We start from the raw sequence: 23,055 nt of genomic DNA, 5'->3' as shown, positions 1-23,055 counted from the left end.
AACACTGTCTATGATTAATAAATATAGGCTCACACTCCTTCAGATGTATGTTGCCACACCGTATCCACCACCAAGGCACCCACAGTCTTTCATCTAGTTCACGGTCTCTATCCACACTTTGTTTACCATTCTAAACCCCTGACCTGTCCCACATTCCATACCCTCAATTTTGCAGTCAGATTTCTAGATTTTGTTACGTGTTCGGCTTTGTCTGGCACTTTGTTTTGCTTCTCTATGTTTAGTCCTCTTCATGACCAAAGGCTTCATTGAAAAGAAGACAGAGTGAACATAATGGCAAAATCAATAGATGTGATGTTTGGCAGTGTCCCCATCTCTAAAATGAAAGCTATAATAGCACCTAACTCATAGGGTTATTTTAGGAGCTAAATGATTTCACATATGTAAATAAATAAAACATTCCCTGGCACTTAAGCTCTTAACAAATGTTATGTATTTTCATATTTGTTGTTGCTGCTGTTATGTGTCATAGTTCCAATTTCTTCTATCTTTGAAGATCACAGTTGCCTATAAAGAAGTCTTAATCTATTAGTAGCAAATGGTTGTGGAAAACTAAACAGAATGCTTGATCTATTTTTTTTTTTCCTTCTGTAACACATGTTTCTTTTTACAGAGAATTTCTAGAGATACTGGTCTTACTGAAAGCAAGAAATGAGTTCTTACCTTGAACATTAAAATTTCTGATTGAGCAGAAAGATACAGAAACACCATGGCAGTTTCTCAAAGCAGACTTCTAGAGCCCCTGGTGCACTGCCTCCCTGGCTCATTCATGGAGGTGGGCACGTGTCCAAAGCCAGTTCAGTTCTCTGCTTTGTTGCATTTGCTTTCCTTCTCACCCCTATTCTTTTCTCCTCTTCATTTGCTTTCTCTCTTAGTCCTAGTCCTCTTCCTTGGTTAAACTCTTCTCTTTGGTAAGGTACGACCATAGGATACGTTCCCTCTTTGGGCCGGCATCTCCAGTACTCACTTTGTAACCCACTGATAGACTCCCTCAATACCTAACTGGGAACACATACAAGTGGAAATGAATTCCTCATAGTGCAGTGGTTCTTAAAATGCCTGGAGTTTTTCTGCAAGACTTTTTTGTTTTGTGTTTTAATTTTAAATATTAATATGAACATTTTCTGTACCATCTGGACAAACACCTTCAGCACCCATAATAGGTATTGTAGTATATTTTCACTGTTGTGTTAAAACATCAAAATTAATTTACACCACCGCATTTCTCTAACTATGATCAATAATACTCTTGTGTTATCTTGGGACTCTGCAAATTCTTTGAGAAACAAAGAAATTTAAAAGACTGAAGGGAACCAAGTTCACTTACAACAAAAGTTGAAGTAAATACATGTTTTCCAGGGAAAGGTAGAAAATAGGGTCCTGTCAGCACTGGGCATGCATAGGGAGGGCAGGCTTCCATGGGACAGTCAGAAGAGGAAGTGGGGTGGGGGAGGGGGGAACATGATGGTTTCTAGGCATCCAGACTAAAACTAGTTAGTGAACAAAAATAAAATATCAAATACAAATAGAGAAATCTCAGAGTGTAATTTATAATAAGAGTCTTTGTCTTTATCAAACAAATACATACTGAGTACTAATTATGAATGAAGATAACTTTTCCCAATACAGAGACAGTCAAAGCCTAGCAATTGCCCTTAAAGATTTGGGAATTGAAAGTAAGATAGCTCCTTACCATGCCAGGCCTCCACTGTCAGCTTCAGGGGGAGGCATTTTACAGCTACGATGGCACAAAAGGGAAACAGCAGAGTTACAAAAAGCTTCAGAGAGAAGATGGCATTTGAATTGGTCTTTGAAGGCTACATGGATATTTATGAGATATCAAAAAAGAAAAAAGATGCAGGGTGGAGAGTAGAGGGTGGAGGTCCAGGAAGCAGAGAACTTTTTAGCAAAGGAAACAAGGAAAGAAGGACCTACATTTTTATGGACTAACTGGTATTAGTGTGGCCAGCATCTCAGTCTAGTAAAGAGAAGGACAAGGCCTACAACTGAAAATGTTCATTCAGACCAGATTTTAGAAGATCTCTTCAGTCTTGCTATTGGGTTCTATTATCTTTTAGTAATAGAACCCAGAAAGAAGTTTTAAAGCAGGTAGAGACATGACAAATATTTTTCCAGGAAATAATAGTCTGTGCATAGTTTGGAAAATGTATTAGTAGGGAGGAAAAACTAGCTGGCTATGAGATTGTGATAATAAGTTAAGCAGAAGCAAAACAATGAGAGTATATAACTCGGGTCTGATTCAGGACAGAGTTGAAACAGACAAATGGTATTATGTACAAGAAAAATCAAACAGGTTGCTACAGATTGTAGTGCAAAATCTAGGTAGATCCTGAAAAAGAGAGATAGGAAATTCAAAAAGGAAAGTTTTGAGCTGCTGCTAGGAGGATAGGCTTAGGGGGAAATGATGAGGATTATTATCAAAAAGTTTAGTCTGAACTACTTTGATTAACAGTGAAATAGCTGGCCTTCCCCTTCTACTATGGTTTCTCCCCATATTTTATCTTATCCTATATTAGATCAAGCCCCCAAATGCCCAATTAATCAGATTCATTGAAACCAATGGATCACTGGTCTCAATGACCAGTTAACTATTTCAGTCACTGAAACCAGAGTTTCTCTTTTCAGGTCTCAACCTACTTGATCTTTTGTAAATGGTGAAGATAAACATAGATGTACAGTTCAGAAAGCCTTATAAACTATTCTCCAAACAGGGACATTTCTGTATGTGGAAGGAGACCATTAATAATTATGCTGGAACATAACTTTGTTGGAATAATGCTGAATAAACTAGAATATTTGATCTCTAAAGTGTTAGGAATGTGCATGCTCTGAAAATTGTTCCAGAACAGACAAGCACATACTGAGATATGGTGAGGCACAAAGTTTATTTTGAGTCATAGTGGAATAAAGAGCCTGATAACTCAAAGACAGTACAAGTCTTTCCAAGTCCTGTCAGCACTGGGCATGCTGCGTAGGAAGGGCAGGCTTCCATGGGATGGTCAGAAGAGTAAGTGGGGTGGGGGAGGGCGGAGCATGATGGTTTCTAGGCATCCAGACTAAAACTAGTGAACAAAAATTAAAATATCAAATGCAAATAATTTAAGTCCCAATTTTTCCATAGTTACCTTAGAAAAGAAAATTGGAAATATAGACAGATGACTCCATAAATCTCTAAAATGAGAATTATGTGTTGCAGCTCTAAAGGAGTAGGAAAGAGATTTTATTCTCAGATTATTTCATTTTTTTTTTCAAAAGAACTATGCAGAAGAGGAGAAAACAAACAACAGCAAGATTGTAATGTTAAGTACCTCTTGATTTCTGACACCAAGTGACAGGTTTAGCTCAAAGCTAGACTGAGCTCATGAATATTTTATTTGTCATCTTCAAAAAATCTTCCTGTGGGAGAGATAAATACCTGTCATAACATTTAAAAAAAATGTACTTTCTTTTAGCTTTTAAGAAGAGGTATGTGTATAGAGCATTAGGGTTAAACACAACCGTCACTGGATTTGAACTACATATACTAAGCTAAAATTTGTATTTTTCCTAGTTTGACCACAAGAAGATGTTTGTTATGCCTTTCCAATTTGAAGTTTTTAAACATCAAACTTCTACAGAGAATGTTTATGCTTTAAAGCACTTTGAAAATTATAGACCATCTGAAGAGGGCTTCTTACTGGGCTTAAAAGCCAGTTCATTATCATAAAGAAAAGCAATATAAACTTTAGACTTTGAATAAGTGCATTTTGCCAAAATACTGATAATGCTGCCATATGTTGTTTTTGTGCCTTTTCTTGGTGATAGAACATGTTTTGTTAAGAAGTAATAGTGGCTCATATGTGATCCTTTTTCTATAAATGTAGACCCCAAATTATAATTTTTATTTCAGCAATTTATAGATTGTTCAAGACATTCTTTGAAATCTGCTTATTTTCATACACACCTACCTATAATTTATAATATGATATGGCTATCAGTTAACCTTTAAAAAGCACCATTAATATCTGGTTAGCTACAAAGAAGTTGGCTATTCCCTCTGTTCAATGAAGAAAATCATAAAAATAGACATCAGGTGAGGCCCTAAAGCTCAGTGAGAGAACAGAGGAAATTTTCCAAATATAACACAACCAGTTCTATTTGATTGAATTTTACAATGGCCAGAGGGGGAAGAATGCAAAGCCCTATTAAGAAAAACGTTTAAATTCATGCTATGAATCTCCATGGATGGTTGTTTCATAATCTTAATTCTTGAAGTATGGCATATGAAAGGCCTAAGCCCTTAATTATAGTAAACGATACGGCATTTTGGACATCAGGGGAAAATTTGGCTGGCTGTGAAAGTGGAAGAAAGAAAGGAGAGAAAGTAGGATGGAAGGAGGGAGGAAAGAAAGGAAGAACTAGCATTTAGGGACATGTTTGAACAGTTATGGGATTGTGTGTGTGTGTGTGTGTGTGCGCGCGCGCGCACGCACGCATGCGTGCATGTGTTTCCAGTTTGGTTCTACAATAGAATTAAAGGAAGCAAATCAAAGAAATAAGTAAGAAATGGGGAGGGACAGGGATGCATGCTATTGTTGAGATGGAATAAATAAAATATACTAGTGTGAGAGTGTCCATCAGGCAGACCAAACCATCTTTCAGCAGTTGAAGAAGACCATGACATATTATTAAATTGCTGTGAAATCTCTTATTTGAAGTAGGAAAAATCTGTGAACACGCAATAGCTTTATAGTAGGCCAGGTCCCTGGAATGGTTGATGCTGGAAGAGTGAGAAAAAAGTTAACTGTTTTTATTTAATTATTGAGAAAACTACGGTTAGATCGAATAGTTACAGAAATCATTTCATATTCACTGCCAAAGATATAGTGACCTTAAATCTAGATGCATGCACAACTTCACTCTATATTCTATCCATTTATTTGTGAAAAAAAATAATAATTCCACTCAGGAGAAATCTAGTGGGTTGTGTGCAATACATATCCTCAACAGAGTGAAATTGACTTTTCTCTATATGCCCAGAATAGGCATTTTCCAATAGGTTATCTTGGTATAGAAACTAAAGGTCAATCAAGGTCCAGTAAACCTTAGGAAGTCTATTACTATAAATTTAAAAATGCAGACCTTTTGATATTAAGATCAGTGAAGGTTCTAGAGGCTAAGAGAAAATTTGTTTTGTCTCAGTCTAAAGAAAGTTACAATAACTGGTGCCTCTTTTCATGACCTAGAAGAATGTGGTTTTAGGGGTATCTTATAGATGTAGGTTTATCAGTAAGTATATACTTCCTTTCTAAGAAACTCATCTTTTTACTCTCATAGCGTGTGAAGTCTTCCCCCTTCTTTCTCTTTGCCCTCCACAAGATATTCTGAGTCCACTCCATTTTATTTTGGAATTTACAGCCATGCAACCACTATATATGTCAGTTATTAAATGTTGGGCTTTTCTCCTACTGTCTAATGCTAATTTATTTGTCCTTTCAGTCTCAGAAAAACCCTGATGGGCTGGAGGAATTTCCCCTATACCCCCCACAATGGATTCATAGAGTCATAACCCTAGTTCATACTTTCTGGGAAAATGTAGTCTTAGAGTCAGGTAGGAAAATAGTGAGCCTCTATAAATCTAACTCTGCAAATTCAAACCCAGATTTGACGGGGACAAACAAGAGGTAGAGAAAACAAGCTGTAAAAAAGTCAACTCTCTCCTTCCTCTATATCTCTTTGTTTTTCTATCTCTATTTTTCCCCCTAAGAATTCTGAATTAGTTTTCTATAGAAACAAAATTTTGAAGATCGGCTGCCAGTCAACAAATATTTTTTGTGCATCCACTATGTGCAAGTAAAATGGGCTTTCCTTCAATTACATCCACACATTGGGATTCCATTGGTAGTATCCCTGCATCCTCATACAAATTAGTGTTTTGTGTGCAGGGGAAGAAAACGCAGGTCTGAGACATGACCTGCACCCTCATAAATGTTCCATCTACCAGAGAATATAAAACACATAGCAAGTAATTATAGCACAAATTGAGAGTATGAACTGTCACCCAGATAGCCACGGGAAGACTGACGTAGATGTGAGCTAGCAAATATTATCATGCCCCCTTGGTGTGGAATAGCAGCCAATGTCTGGTTTCCAGTGTGCCCAAAGAGGAAAGGCTTAGTCTGATGTAGGTTTCTGAGCAGGTGCTTTTGGAGGTGAGGACTTCTTCCCTGTTCTCATTCTCTGCAGGTCCTTTCTCCTCCGCAATGAGGCTCAACACACCAAGCTTTTCCAGACATCATTTCACTGACAGGAATGGCTACTTTCTCCTCAAAACAAACTTAAAGCCCTCCTATACCCTATCTCTTATAATTCCTGTGGGCTGACATTCCTTGCCCTGTGGATATGTAGGGATTTAGGGGTTCTGCACTGTGTGAGGGGAGACTTCATGCTTATCCTGGTTGCATTGTTCTTTCCTATGTTCCCCTGGGCAGGGACCTCTTCAGTGCCTCCAACTCAGGCAAGCCATTCGTGTCCCTGAGCCCACTTGATCCATGGCTGAGTAGGGAGTCAGGTGGACACACTTCAGGATCGGCTAAGACACTTCCCAGCACCAGGCTGAAGAGCTGCTTGCTAAACAGAAGAAGACAGGAAGCTTCACTTATGTAACTACACAAACAATAAAAATAAGAACTCTGGAACAGTTTCGAACCTGTAAATATATTTTGAACCTTTCATTCCAACTAAAAAAGGTTTCTAAAGTTTTGACCCTTTTATGCTCAGTTGCTTGTTTTTCTCGCTGTGAGAGAGAATATATGAATACATGAAAGTCTTCCGAAGAGATGTACTTATTTACAGGAAAATGTAGCTCAAAAATAAACTAATCCCATGCAGGAATTATGACTAAACTCAGAACACCTTAAATTTTTACCGGCCTGGAGTAACAGCTTTTACATTATTTTACTGTCAATAAACTCAAAACAGATGAATTAAGTTCTCTAAAATATCTAAAGCTGAATCCCCTTATAACTCTGTAAATTTCACAAAGAACAAGTTCCTCTGCTAACAAGCGATTTATAGAATGTGTCTCAGTTTTATAAACTGTCCCTTAGCATCCCTTATTAGAGAAGAGCTTCAGATTTTTGAAACACTAACTCTGTTCAAGTTTATTAGGTTCGGTTTCAGATATAAATGACTTTTAAAAAAAATGCTTAAACTCATACTTATGGGCCCAAGAAAATATCTTTCCTTTCAGAAAACTGTAAGTAGACTTGAAGAACTTAATATCGTAAAAATGTACATCTTCCTAAACTAATCTACAGATGCCATGCAATTCCAATAAAAAAAGAATTTTTGATATAACTTGACAAACAGAATCTAAAATATATAGAGAAAAAGGTCAAGCAAGATGGGGGCTTACCAATGGATCTATCAAACCTTATTGTAAAACATAGTAATTAAGAAAGCCCTCATTTTATCTGGAAATAGGCAAATAGGCCAAGGAAGTAGAATAGAAATTGGAGAAATAAATCCACATGTATAGAATTTATAATTTATGAAGCGGGACTTGAAGCTTAACTTTATTTCTCATATTTTAAAGATAGATTTATTTATGAATACAAGAACTGGGGTGTAGGCCAGAGGTGCAGGGGTTGGAGGGGGTGAGAGGATTCACCAGAGACAGAGCGGGGAACAGGCAGAACTACTGAAATACACTGATGAGGGGAGCAGTGGGTGAGACAGGAGAGGTCTGCTGAGCCATGTGGCTCAGCTCCCTGGCCAGGGATTGAACTCACACCACAGTGTCTTGTGATAGCTTGATAGTGCTGAGATTTTAACCCCAGCACCACCAGGGAGGCCCTGAAGCTCAATTTTAGAAGAAGGGACTATTTATAAATGGTACTAGCACACTGAGTGGAAACTCAATTCCAACTTCACATCCTTTACTAGTATAATTTTAAGGTAGATTAAAGAACTAAATATTTCAGGCAAAACTACAAACTTTAAAAAAGAAAATCTAAGGAATGTGTTAATTACCTCAGGGTAAGATATTAAAAGGCATAAAAGAACTAATCATAAAAGAAAGATTCTACTACATTAAAATAAAGAACTTCAGATCATCAAAAGAAACCATTCAACAGTGAATGAACAAGTCCCTGACAGAAAGAATGTGTTTGCAGAACACAAAACCAACACAGATTTGGGAAGAAGAGCATATACAGAATTCTTACAAATGAATATTAAAAATAACAAGTAATGTAATAAGTGGCAAAAGACATGAATAAAAATTTCTCAGAAAAGGAAACACAACTGATGCGTAACAAGCAAACATGCTCAACCTTATTAGCAATCAGAGAAATGCAAATTAAAACCACAGATAAAAGTATTTCATCTCAGCTGAGCGGCTGACATCTACAGAGCACATACCTCAATTAACTTTTTGTATCTTAACTTTTCCTTTCTGAAGATGAGGGTAATTCAGTTCACCGACATTTTTCATAGTCTGGTTTGTTATTCTACATTCTTTTAAGGTCTAATACCTTACCTTTTCCATCACTTCTTTTCTTCTCACCCCTATATCAGTTTCTAATGGATTTAGCAGGAAACAGACATTTCTGTTCACTTGTACAAACCTGTGAAAACATAAAAGGGATGGAAATGGAGATGGAAATTTCAGGCCACCAGATGTCTTTATGCATAAACATAAATAATACTGCCATAAAATTGACCCCAGCCTACCTTTTAAGTAGGAAAACACTCTCCGTTAATCCAACAAGGGTAATTATGGGTGATTCATTTGCTACTAATTTGCTGAAAACTTGACTCAGAAAATGTGAACAATACATATATTAAGCTTTAACTTAACACATGACATTCAACAGAAATCTGCTCACTTTGATAGTCTTCTTCTAAGGAAGTCTTTAGACTGTTTCCTAATCAGAATAATGAGCTTATTGGAATTTATGAAATCTAAGTCTCCTTTCCAGCACTAAAGTTTCAGTGCTGTGTTTTCACTATCAAGGACTGTTTACTTCTAGAAAAACAGGCCTAAGAACTGTTAAGGGTCTTTGTTTCTCTTCAAATTCCCTCCATTTCTATGTCCAGCTGAAATTCTTTCCCTGTTTCTCTGTCCCTCCCTCCTCCTGCCCGCACACTATATTACTCTCTTATTCATACTATAATTTAAAACAATTAAACCAACCTAGAAAAATCTACTAACATGCTAAGAAATAAACCTCCCAGCACTAAAAGTCACTGCTAACATTCTTTGTATTACAATATAGAGTTAAAATTATAACAACATAAACACAGTGTCACACAATGAGATATATTTGCTTGTAATGGACAAATAATCAATCTTCCTGTTACCAGAAATTAGGTTCCCAAAGTCATCCAGTAATTTTTTAGGAGTTCTCAAAACAATCTCTTACCACCCAGTCTGTGAACAGGTGACCCCAAAACTCCCTAACCATTTACTTGCGCTCCAGCTCCGGCTCCCTGGGAAGCCACCTGGGGCAGCTTTACCTCTCATCTGTCCTCCTTGGCAAGGTCACTGACCCTGCAGGATGCTGACTCCAGATGCTGACAAAATCTCATGTGTGGTGACAGAGAATCTCTGGGCTCCAGGTAAAGGTGGGAATAGTGATACCGTAATTTCAGGTGTTCAGGCCTAGTCTCCCAGCCAGGAAAGGATCCCAGGCTGCAGAGGCAGCGCTGAGCCCCAGCCACTAGACCACCACGGGGAGACGCAGCAGGAACTTCGCTGACGCTCAGGCAAGCAAGTGAAGAGAGGCAGATTTGTTTAGAGAAAGAAAAAGCTTATTAGGGAGAAAAAGAACAAAAATAAAGTGGGACTCCCAGGCCGGTGGAAGCAGGCCAGGGAGGGGCAAGGTTGCTGAAGTGGAGTCTCCTCAGGGAATATGCACCTTCTTTGGCTGATTATTCTAAAGCCCCATCAGTCTCTCTGTGGTTGGTTAGTTCTGGTGGTCTCACTGTCTTAATGTCTATGTGCCGAGAACTAAGTCTCTGTCTCCCAGTCCTTATCTTAGAATACTTTTCTTTATCATCCTTGTTCCCCAATGTTCTGTTGCCCCTAGTCCTGGGGGTGTCTGATTGTCTCCTTTGGAATTTGTTATCCTTATCTCTGGAGCTCTCTTTATTCCTCCCAGGCTTGTCCTATTCTATTCTGACCGTAAGGGCTCTCTGCTTGTCCTGTGCCTCATTAGCATTCTCCCTAACATATTCCATGTTGCTGGACAACAGGTGGATTTGTTCATCTTAATTTTTTATGAAAAAATGCACTGTCAGGTACTGGTCCATTCTGGACAGACCCCTTCTATTAGGGAGGGCTAGAATCTCAGAGTACTCGCTTGTATTCCCTGTATTTCATCCCCACTTAAAACTTCAAAATGCTCCTGCCCATGTGAGAACCAAAAAAGGAAAATTCTATCTTTTGCTCTGTCGGAAAATTTCTACCAACACCCTCCCAGGGCCACCTCCAGAGTTAGGAGTCGGTAAAGCAATGATTGATATTCACTGTGAAGAACCCTCAGGAAAGAAACAGAAACTGCTGAAAAAGCCCACAGATGGAGCCGCTGTCATATTTGCAAGCTGCAAGAGGAAGGAGCATGAGATAATTGTGCCTACATGTCTATAGGTATCATTTTAGGAGAAGAGCATCAAATAATCTTTGTTCCTTACATATTCCCAAACATAGGCAGCTCTGACTAAATTCATCTGTAAGATCACTGAATTGCTATGAAGTTATGAACAGTATTTTTCCCATATCAATTAAGTTTGTTAGAAACCAGTCTCTTTATTTCACTGAAAATGTTAGAAATATAGGTCTTGCTGTTTTTAAGAACAAATAATTATGTGTTTTTTCTGTGCATGTAACTTATGAGTATCAAAACAAAAAAAAATCTGAAGGTGGAGACCATCTAAGAGAAATTTCATATTAGTTCTCCCATGTCTGGATCCTCAATTTAATTCTGAATAACCTTATTAATAAATGTCTCTTTTAGGGCCTCCCCGGTGGCCTAGGAGTTAAGTTTCAGCGCTGTGATCTTGAAGGCCTTCCGTTGCAGCTTGAGTTCGATCCCCAGCCAGGGAGCTAACCTACATGGCACAGCAGACATCTCCTATCTCCCTGCTGCTCCCCTTAGCAGTGTATTTCAATAGATCTGCCTGTTCTCCTCATCAGCATATTTTTCCAGATTTACATATATAACACTTAAAATTATTTGAAATTTAATCCTTTCTGTAGTCTCCTTTTGCTTTTCATTGGTATCTGTTCTTTTCTATTTAGTGTTTCTATCTACATTTTCCCCTCTCTACTGGACCATTTCAATCAGCATTTAAATTTCATTTAGTATTTGCCATTGTTAAAATAAAACAAACTGCACCCTGCAACTATAATTTTATCTCTAATTTCCAAAGCCAAATTTTTCAAAGCATTATTTACAGTTTTCATCTCCTCTTCTGCACTACCCATTTACAACAACACATTTCATTATGGCTTACCACACTCACTCACTCTACACCAACACTGCCTTTGCCCCAGTCACTTGCCATCCTTGGCAGGTTGTCCCTGTGTCCTCAGCAACATGAACCTGTCAGGAACATTTACTTCCTGCTCCACAGTAGCACATTCATGCTCTCCTCTAATCCAGCAACTTCTCAATCTCCTTTCTAAATCTCTTCTCTCACAGCAGTTTATTTTTTAGTCCTTGACACATATCCTTTCAGTTTCTAGTACATTATAGACCCCACTTGTCACATTCTGTTCCCTTTTTTTGGAATGTACTTTCCTATTCTTTCCCCATAGAAATACCTACTCAACTTAACTGTTACTTATTTAGGAGGCATTGTCTGATCTCTAAGTCTAGTTAAGTCTCCCTATTCATTTATTATATATTCTTCTTGAGGCTAGTAATTGTCATTCTTATTTAAAAATTTACATATGTATATAATATTTTTCTATGATAATTTTGATGAAATGAGTATTTGTGTAAGAATGTGTTTGATGATTATATCCACAACTAAACTCCAAACTCCATAAAATCAGAAACTGTATCATATCTCTGGAATTTTCATACAGTTGGCATAACTGGATAAAAATTCTAACACACCACCCCTATAGAAAAGAACAGTGATAGAATCTAAAATATTGCCTTCTTACAGGAAGCAATTTCAAGAAGCTTTCTTTGGATTGGGAACATTCTTTACTCTAAAGAGAAATAGATTTGAGTCTGGAGAGTATTTCACAAATACTGGCATAATTTGCCTCATGGGTCATGTTTTTGACTTTTTAAGATATTTCACTATACTGATATATCTAAATGAAAACTTTCATTCTGAAACTGACTATATTTCCATGTGAGTACCACCAATCCTGGGGAAAAAAAAACAAAAAACAGTATCTACCTACTAGACTAGTTTATTCTTTGAATAACAATAAAAAATATATAGGATCAAAACAAAAATTCTATATAGATTTAAATGTTTAATAAAAGTCTTCCTCTATGATAGTGCTTACAGTTTATGTTCCTTTTTTATTTTACAACAGGAAAATGCCACTCTGCTACCAGAACAATCTGTGATGATTATAAACTTGAATTCTAGATACTGTAGCTGCCCAAGGAAGGAAGGAGCTTGGCTAACCATGGGCCAAGCCTGACAAAATACCACTGAAGCTATTCTTTGCATAAATATTCAGCTCGGGTAAAGGAGTATGTCCATCTGTCTACATAGATTATGTAACCTAAGTAATTTTTTTAATATTTATATTCTAAAAAATAAAAAAATATCCTGCATGTAGTCATTAGATAAGGATCATAATTCTCATTGCTAATATGTGATACTTAATAACATGCATATTGGCTTGGGTAAATGGCTTGTGAAATGTTTCAATTAATTCTATGGGTACTATAATAATTTGATATTAAAACAAGTATGAAATGTCAGAAATTGGGAACAATGAAAAAACAGTATGCAATATTTAAGAAAAGTTTATAAATATGGATTTAAACCAAAGATATACATACAAACATTTTTATTGATTTTGTATTCCTATGCCACCAAAAAATGTCAGTTTCAGGTCCTAAATTATCATTACTGTTATTTTCTCTTTTCTGTATGAAGAATTTGAAAGCCACTATTTTTTGCTCTGCTTCAAAGCACCAACTTCAGGGTGGATATGTTGTATTAATTGAGGTGAGGAGGCTACCTGTAATAAGTCTTGGCTTCTCTGCACCGTATACTGTGGATTTGATTCATATTTTATAAGGTTTAGAAAAAAGTGTTGAGTCAACTTTTTACACAATTATGCGGCAGCAGAACACATCTACAATACACTCAAAATATCAAACAAGTCTCTCATCGCCATTTTTTGTTCCTTCCTCCCTCCTTTGCTTCCCCCCTTCCTTAATTCCTTCATTCTTCCTCCTTTATCCCCCATATATATCTATCTCCCTATATATCTGTCTATGATTTCTCCTTTGCTCCACCCTAATATTGTTTGTATTTTTATTGCTCAATGCTACCAGCACTGTCCAAAGAATGTTTCAAATTCTGGGCCTTTCTGGTGGCACAGGGGTTAGAATCTTAGCACTATCAAGCTATGTCTAGCCACTATGGCATGAGTTCAATCCCTGGCCAGAGAGCTAACCTACACGGCACAGCAGACCTCTCCTGTCTCGCCCGCTGCTCGCCTCAGCAGTGTACTTCAGTAAATCTGTCTGTTCTGCTCCCCACTCTGTATCTGGTGAATCTTCCCCCCCACCCTGCACCTCTGGAGTAGGTCCCAGTTCTTGTATGCATAAATAAAAATAAATCTTTAAAAAAAAAAGAATGTTCCAAATTCTGATGATGTTCCATATTTGCATACAGATCCAGATCCAGCAGCTGCGGGCCACAATTGAGCTATTGAGCACTTTCAAGCTATTGAGAACTTGAAAGGCGGTTAACATGACAGAGAAAATGAATTTTAAATATTTAATATTAATTCATTTAAGTCACCACTATGGTAGTGCCTAGGTTACAAATATGAACAAAATGCAACCCTAACTTATAATATCACATTCTCGGGCACCTGTATTGAGGACATTCTGCACTGGAGCAATAAATATAATGTTCCTCATCACGCATAAGCTCAGCAAACTAATAATACAATAGAAAGTTAGCCATATAAAGCAAATTTGCACATGTATATAGTGATTAAGATACTGAAATTAGCAAAAAAAAAAAAATTACAAGCAAAGCAGAGCAAGTAGGTTTTTGATCAAGACATTTGTTTTCCCAAAGTTTTATGTCCTCTTTAATATAATTTGATTGGCAGAACTTGAATTTGTGTTCAGCTGGGCTCTTCTACTACCTACCTATGCAAAATGGAGCAACTGAAATCGATTGTTCTCTATGTGTACTGCATTCCAGACTTGCAAAAGAAGAAGGTGGAGGGTAATGACCTTTAAGCATCTCCTGCTAAGATTGTGGAAGTCAAGCTCTGGAGATTTTCCCAAGCTAACAGAGCTTGCATATCTTTAAAATATTAACTAAAGATTAATCTTAAGAAGAAATACTGAAATCACCTCCATGGCTTCATCTTTTGTGATATTTTTAATAAAGTAAATACAATTTTTGGGGGGGTATATACGAGAGAGGGTGGTATGTTAAATGGAAGTTCTGATTAATTTTTTATATTATTCAACTCCTCTTTTTTTTCTTTTGTTGGAAGTATAGTCTTCAAGTACTACTTTGTGTGTTGATAGAACAAAGTCTTTCATCCTAAGGTAAAAATTCCCTAAGGAGCATGAATTGCTATGCCTTCGTTGGTTCATAGATGCTTTCTTTATAGTTTCTTAAAGATGGCCTTTTGAGAATATGCTATGTGTTTCATAGAATGGAATTATTTTTAGAGAATGTTTTCATGTCTGTAGACTGTATCCTTTCTTTGTTAGAAAAGTTCTCATAAATATTTAGGAGTTGAGATATGGTGTGGTGGCTAGATTACTGGTGTTTAGAAAACTTTAAATTATGTTTGCTTGGTACTCTTAGAGCTTGGGTAGCCCACTAATTGTTATCTTTTCTTATAATTTTGAAACATTGTGGCATTTCATGTCTCTTTCCCCAGTCATTAAATTAACCTCAAGGAGTTACTATTTATTTTCTACCTATTTTCAAGAAGGATTTATGGTAGGCATTAAATCCACTCAGTGATTGTGATAGTCATTTTTTGTAGATGGAAAACCTAATTCGATCGTTTCTGCATGGAAAAGATGTTCAGTCAATTCTCTATTATCCACCTTAATGGATGGAAGCAATTGAGCAGATAATTTAAGTCACCAAGTGGACCAAAAGCCATTTTATATTTTACTTTGGGATATGCTTTAATATTTGCATTTGAATGTAGGCATGATTGATGTTTAGTCATTCCATTTAAATGATGAAAGCAAACATATGGAAGGTCTATGAGTAGAAGGGGATGATGTCTGGGTCAGACCTGCCTCTCTCTCCTCTCCTGTAAGCTCCTCACAATTCACCAGGAGAATGCATCATTCAGTCTGTGCATCGCTTCACATACTGATGAGGAACAGGAGCCTGGAGCAGAATTTCCTTATCGCTTTGTAAGTTTCTGGCTTAGAACTTTTCTGGTACATAAAAGCAATTAAGTCTTCTGGTTTAGACTGTTTCTCTTCCAGGTTCGGTGGAAAGAGAATGATTTAATTATTCAATGGAAAATGATAAAGCCAGTAAGATTCCACACACTTCTTTGAAAGGCAATTGAAGAATTCCCTCTGTCATGGTCAGTTTCCACCAGTTAAATGGTTCTCTGACTATGTTTCACAATGCAGAGGCTTGGTTCCTTTCTTTTTAGCCTTTTGTAATAGAGTCATCACTGGTATAGAAATTTCACAAATTCTACAGAGAATGAGGAGGAAGATGCTAACACTTTAAAGCAACTCACAGACCTGCACACATGGCTATGCTGTATAGCTATGTATAATTTTTGGCTTTATTTTGCCTATAACAATCAAAATTATAATAATAATGAATATTATATATTTAAATAAGCCAAGGCTCAATTTTTATTATTTGAAGGGCTATGGATTCCAGAGGTACCAAGCCAGAGGTTTGAAAACCAATTAAAGAGTAAACTATTAATTGTGATAACATAGATATACCCATGTGCCACCTTCTTATAAGATAACTTCATGCCTAGAAATAAGCAGCAAAAGTGACTCTTCAATGACTACCCATCTCTTATTTTGTGAAGAAAGGAAGATTATAATTTATCTATTTTTATTCTTTCCTAGTATTGATACAGAGATTGCATGTACTGTAGATTTACATGAGAATTAAATGATCCATAATTTCTACTTAAAATGACTGCAACTTAATATATAAATTTCACTAAAACCAGTGATAAAATATTAAGGTCTATGTTAAAGTAATTATAAGTTTATAAGCTGGATTTCCATTTATTCCTTTGCAGGATATTTGACTTTTTCAATTGGACTTTGCCTAAGAGAATGCTACTTAGACACAGTTTTTAAATCATTATAGCAAGTTCCAGAGAAAATATGCAACAATGTCAGTTATGGCCTTTAATATTAATTTCATTTTTGTCCACAATATCCTTGAGTCTCTACATCTCTATCTTAATTGCATGATATTATACTGATATTGCCATTTTCAATTATTAAAGAAAATATGGCTAGCTAAATGGAAAGCCACATAAAAGACCTACTAGTCATGTATTTTCTGATATTAGAGTAGAAGCAGTCCTTGAGTGTAATAAGTTAAGATAGTATATTTTAAAAATGGATTTAAAAAGTTACATTGGATGAAAATAGAATAGTACTTACATAGTTAAACATTTCAAATTAAGTGTACCAAGCAGGCATGATCAAGGAACTAATGGATTCATTTTCAAAATCTATTAATAGATAACCTATATTCATAACGAATTTGTGGGTGATGGCATGGAAGAGAGTATTTTGTGGTTACAAAAAGCACAAGTATAAAAGAATAATTATGCTCAAAAAGATGTATTTTTGAATGAAAGATAATATATACATTAATATATTACATTTGCCTTTAAAATGTATTATATTGAGATGTAGGCTAAAATGGGGAGGGCAATTTACAGAATTTTAAGTTGCTCAAAGTCTATTAGAACAAATGAAAGACCATTATAATACAATGCATAATAAATAATACTTGCTTCAATTTTGAATTGAAAAACTCATTCTATATGAACAGAGTATAAGTACAAATAATGACTGTTTAAAAGAGTAACATAAGTAACATAAGAGTAACATAGGAGTAACATAAGATAACCATTTGATGTGTTTTAAACATTTTAGTTATGACCTTGGTAAGATTAAATTCTAAGACTATTCATGAAAATTAATCTGGATATTGTATAACTGTTAGACTACAAAAAATGATTCAAAAAGAAAATCATGCAAATATCAATATTTGATTCTAAATCACATTTTAAAACAATTGAAATTTAGTTGTTTTTTATTGCAAAAAATTATAAGACAATTGAATATAGTGAAGTTTTTCACAAATGTAGTAGAAATAATGAATTTAAGTTATTTTAAGAGAGCAGCTAAAATAAATGTATCTTCATGTTAAATGTCATATTATCTATACGTATATCTTATCTCCCCTGATTCTTATTTTTTTAATTCAAAGCCAGATTCATTATTGACCTTTCATATGATTATGTTAAATAAAAATATTACATTGAATAAAACCAAACTAAACAGGAACACAAGGAGTCCAGGAAACAAATAACTCCTGATTAGGGTGAAAAAGGCTTTTTTTACAGAAAATGATGCACTAGAGTTACACTAACAGTCAAAGAAGTAGACAATGAAGAGCAATAACAACAACAAATTTTCCAAAACTTTTGGTTTTCCTTCTAGAATACTATTTAACTATATTCTATAGGAATATTAACCTTGAACACTATTTTCTACAAGATAAATTGATTTTCAGCAAATAAGTGGGCATCTGAATTCTAAAAAATTAAAAAAAAAAGCAGTAGAGTTTTGGTCACTGGAGATGAGGGGAGTAGGAGAAAAGATATTTCTGACACATCCTCAAAAAAGGAGTAAAAAAACAGTAATTTTCAATTAAACAGAAACAAATTTCTGCTCAGAATATTATAAAACTGGTTCTTACCTATCATCAAATCCCATTAAAAAATCAGAAGGCAACGAAGAAAATAACTGATATTTATTTTATCTCTTTCCTCAATCCTAATAATAATATTAGGTCATTTTATAGTCATTTCAAGACTAAAAATGGTTAAATCGCTTGACCAGGATATAATAAATAGTGATGAAACTTTAAACCCAGAAATATGAATCCAAGGTCAAGGCTTTTCTGCTACAATAGTACTAAGAAAAAAAATAGATTTCAATAATTATTAGTAACATTTTTATTTATTTTTAAAAACTAATTAAAATTATGCTTTTCTTATATAAATAGTTTCAAAGTAAGATGAATTAGCAATGTGGACTAAATTAGCTAAAAAATAGTAAATTGAGAGAACTTCTAATAATAAATTTTGAGTATAATTATGTCAATTATATTTAATTTTCCATTTAAAATAAAATTTTCATAAAATATTTATTCACAGTATATATGTTGAATGTCTCCCTGTGCTATACATTATGTTAAAGATATATAATTATGAATGACTAGTTTGCCCTTGAGAAGTTCATAACTTAGGACACTTATATTTTCAGATTTTGCTTAATGGGAAATGTGTTGCTATGAAGATCAGCACGAGACAAATATGAGCAGATTTAAGAGCATTGTGTGATTCTAAAGTAAGACGTTATTTCCATAAACCAGACAGGAACATTTATCTCATTACTTTATAATCACACTGGGTGTCTAATGATTTATTTTAATTTGTTTCTGCTAATAGGCCCTCTCACAAACTCTTCTCTATTTTCACCTGGCTTTTCTTTCTCATTTTCTCATCACTCAAACTCTTCCCTTTACTCATTTGTGGGACTCCTTTTTCACTTTGTGAAACATTTCACTTGCCTCCCAAGTGAAGTGTCATCATCCCTTTCAAACATGAATATCAGATCAACCAGGATTGATTTCACATACATGGGAAGAAAAGGTAGGCACAAAGGGTATCTATCATAAACATATCTTAATTAAGAAGTATTTTAACTTGATTGAAAAAGTACTGTTCATTTTTTAAATCTGCCAGCAATTGATATTTTGAGTGATTTTATAATATACTTTATTATTATTAAAATGAATTCTAATCACAGTGGCTAATCTTTTTATCTTAATTGCAAAATACAGAAATTGAAGGAAGAGAACAATGGAATGGATCCATTATTCTATATTGGATAAGAACAATGCCTTCCTAGAAGAGATTTCTTTGCTGGGGAATGTCTCATGATATTTGCATATACTCATCTATGAACACATCCAAAAGAAGTGCCCAAGTGTTTATTTACTTTGACTCAACAAGGTATTTCCACTGGTCTTTGGGTCACTTGTAGGTAGAGATTTTCTCCAGTTTGACCATTCCCTCCCTCTAAAAATGTAAGTAGTGTATCAGTTAGAAGTGAGAAATCACAGTTGTTGAACACAAATCCATTTACAAGACTAGAAAAGCACTTAACATATATTTTTATGGACTCTGAGCTTTTTCCCATCCATTATAGACAATTCTTTGTTATTATCACACAAATGTCTAATCCCACACAGAAAACTATACTTTTAAACTTTGAGAATATTTTACTTAGCTAGGCATTAACCACCTCTGAAGCAGAGGCTCCTCACATTATTTCCATGACTTTTATTTTGCTGACTAGATGTATCTGCAGACCACTTATCTACACTGATGCCTGACTCCACTGGTTAAAGCAAACAAACAAACAAACAAAAAACTGAGCTACATGAAGAATGGAGCTACTACCTTAGATAAAAAATAAAATTACCTTTGATGAAATATTATAAGGAAATCTGCTTTTTCCTCAATATCACAAATTTAATATTTACAATAAATGTAAGGATTAAAATAGGACATTAATGATTTAAGTGATCATTTCTTAGAACCTGGAAGATGCTCACAGTTCCAAATGAATCCATGGATCACTGCTGTAGAATAGTTGCTGCTAGTAATTTTGTTTTATATTAATTTGTCATTTAGTCCTTTGTCTAGAGCCAACATTTTCAGATCTATGCCTTTATTAAAACTTTTCATAAAATATTTTAATAAAAATACACAAGCCAATTTCACATTCTAATTATAACTGAAATTTTAAATATTGAGAAACTAAGAAATTAAAAAAAAAACAAGGAATTTGGAAAAATAGAATTTGTTTGTAAATGAATATATTTTATTTCATTAGTAACCAAAAGGTAAGACTGCTTCTAATCTAAGTATCAATAGCAATAAAAATGGTTGTTTTTATTTTCTATTTAACAGGGACTCTTAGTTCTCCTTTTTCCCCTCATTTTCTTATATTACTCTCCTCCATCATGTAAACTTACTTTCACTGGACTTTATGTCTATTATCCTTTTAAGATAAATGGTAGCTTTAGTAAGTTTCCTGATTCCTACTTTCACTGGACTTAATGTCTAACCCTTTTAAGATAAATGGTAGCTTTAGTAAGTTACCTGATTCCTACTTTCACTGGACTTTATGTCTGTTACCCTTTTAAGATAAATGGAAGCTTTAGTAAGTTACCTAATTCCCTTGTAGGAATTTTATATTTCAGATTAAAACATTGCTAAAGGAGAAGTAGGAGCTGGAAGTTCCTTTTATAATGAAAGTTGGAGAAGAAACGACAGTGTATACTAAGAACTACCTAGTTGTGTGAGAGAATATGAAAACTAAAATTCAAAAGTAGACATATGGAATCTAGTTGAAAAATGGAATTACATTATCTAATGTGAAACTATGAACTTGAGTAGACAAAGACTTCCAGTTATATGTTTTCTCTAAAATAACAGGAAAAAGGAAATGGAAATACTCTTGAGAACTGAATGAAATGTATAGAAGCTGTCATTCTATGAGAACATATTTATAAATCTATTCAATATAATGGTAAATTAAATTGAAATTTTCTTGGGATGACGGGAAATCACTTGTTCAGAAGATGTCAAGACTTGGTTAAGTGGCATAATGATATTGCCAATACAAATTTATTCCATCTCTTCTCTCTGCTTTCTATAGTATTTCTATAGTATTATTATAATCCAAAACTGGCTTTAGCTTTAATCTATAACTCTCCTGGTCAAAAGATGGAAAATGGCTGCTAGCAGAAGAGACATGCTTACTTAATTACACTCAGTAAGAAGAAAAATTGTTTCTTGTTACTGTGTACTGCTTGGGAAAACTATCCATCTTCTTTCCAAGAAGTCCACAGAAATATTTCCCCAATTTGTATTTGCTCCCAACTGTACTATGGTTTCAAGGAGGGTGGGGCAAGTGATCAGCTCCACAAAAGTGCTGTGCTTCATGGAATAATACAATTGGGGAACAGTTAACAAGATGAAAGAGGAAGGGATCATGAATGATTCAATTTGGCAAATATATCCTAGTGGGAGAATATGTGCTTTTTTAAATTTTTTTTAAAGATTTATCCATTCATGCATACAAGAACTGGAGTACACGTCAGAGGTGCGGGGGTGAGAGGATACACAGGGTGGGGAATAGAACAGGCAGACTGACTGAAATACACTGCTGAGGGGAGCAGCGGACAAGTCAGGAGAGGTCTGCTGCACCATGTAGGCATCTCCCTGTCCAGGGATCAAACTCGTGCTGCAGTGGTTGTGGACAGCCTTATAGGTTGCATCTTAACCCCTTGCACCACCAGGGAAGACTGAGAATATTTGCTTTTGCAGTAGGTGATGAGACTCATCTTGGCTTTTGCTGTTATCCTTGGGATTGCAGTTAGAACAGGCAAAATTCTGTTCCAGACAAGTCTTTCAGAGCAAACGATCTACCTTATTGAGAGAGGCTGGTGACCTTATCTACTTATGGTCAAGGAGTCCACTGTCTTTAAAGCTAAGTTCACTTCTTTCCACTCAGCCCTTACTCTCAGCACATATACAACTACGAGCAATAGGAGCACAAATCAAAAGTCTAGAAACAATAAGAAAGATTTCTCAGAATCCACCCAATTCCTTAGATGCTCTTTGTTATGGTCTTCCTTTTCCCCTTTCTCTAGTTTTTAATCATGCCTTTATCCTTTTATATCTTATACCAGTTTGCAGCATTAAAATATTATATATTAAGATTCTTTGAAAGCAATATCTAAATATTTTAGAATAGAGAAAATTAACAGATAAATATGTTTAGTATAATATATAGTTAATAAGAAAAGTGCTTTGAATTATATAAAATATATTCTAAATAATATTCATTTGCCAAATATATGAACATTATTATTTCTTCTATGAGACATTATTTCCAAAACATGAGAACTCTGTTTTACGCTAAAATAAGTCATACACACATGCATACATTTTTAAAAGAAATTTGAGAAATATATAAATGATTGGTTGTTAAGCTGTAGCAAAATGCCTTTGAATTTATTATTTATTTTACTGTGTACTGTATGTTTCATTATTTTTCTTATAGTGATTTGGCAAACAAAGCTGAATAGAAACCTTCACAGGGACCTTAACCGATTTTGCCTTCCCTGGTTCTGTGTCCAAACCCCTTCCTCAATGTACTAGAGGACATCTTTCAGTTTTCTGGTATCCAATATCTCAAGCCCTTTCTATCTCAAGGGACTCCGTGGTTATGAAGTAAAAAGAACTAGATCCTCCCTCTTCTTGGCATCAAAGTAATAAGTTGAGCACATGAACTAGACTCTACCAATTGAATAATTTTATTCCTGTGCTGTCAGGGGATTGTCAAAGCTGATTGCTATTTCTGTATCAACTGGACCTTCTTTGAACTGCAGCTTCTGCATCTGTAAAATGTGAAAAATAAGAATCTCTACCTTATAAAATTATTATAAGTATAAAATGAGTAA

The 23,055-nt window shown here is 35.1% G+C and overlaps 1 long non-coding RNA gene across 1 annotated transcript in view; it reads right to left on the bottom strand.

Moving 5' to 3' along the window:
- The window catches only part of LOC129146792 (uncharacterized), a 173,997-nt gene that overhangs the window by 5,731 nt on the left and 145,211 nt on the right, over positions 1-23,055 (bottom strand). The window contains exons 5-6 of the long non-coding RNA XR_008554019.1: positions 8,561-8,648; positions 682-1,020 (exon numbers count right to left, since the gene is read on the bottom strand). This is a non-coding gene — a long non-coding RNA (uncharacterized LOC129146792). The remainder of the gene's footprint in view (positions 1-681; positions 1,021-8,560; positions 8,649-23,055) is intronic.

This window comes from Talpa occidentalis, unplaced genomic scaffold (assembly GCF_014898055.3).
Source record: "Talpa occidentalis isolate TD23 unplaced genomic scaffold, MPIMG_talOcc4v2.1 talOcc4.4, whole genome shotgun sequence".
In the NCBI taxonomy this organism is placed as follows: Eukaryota; Metazoa; Chordata; class Mammalia; order Eulipotyphla; family Talpidae; genus Talpa; species Talpa occidentalis.
The sequence above is the reverse complement of the archived record's forward strand: the minus strand, read 5'-3'. Positions and strand labels throughout refer to the sequence as shown.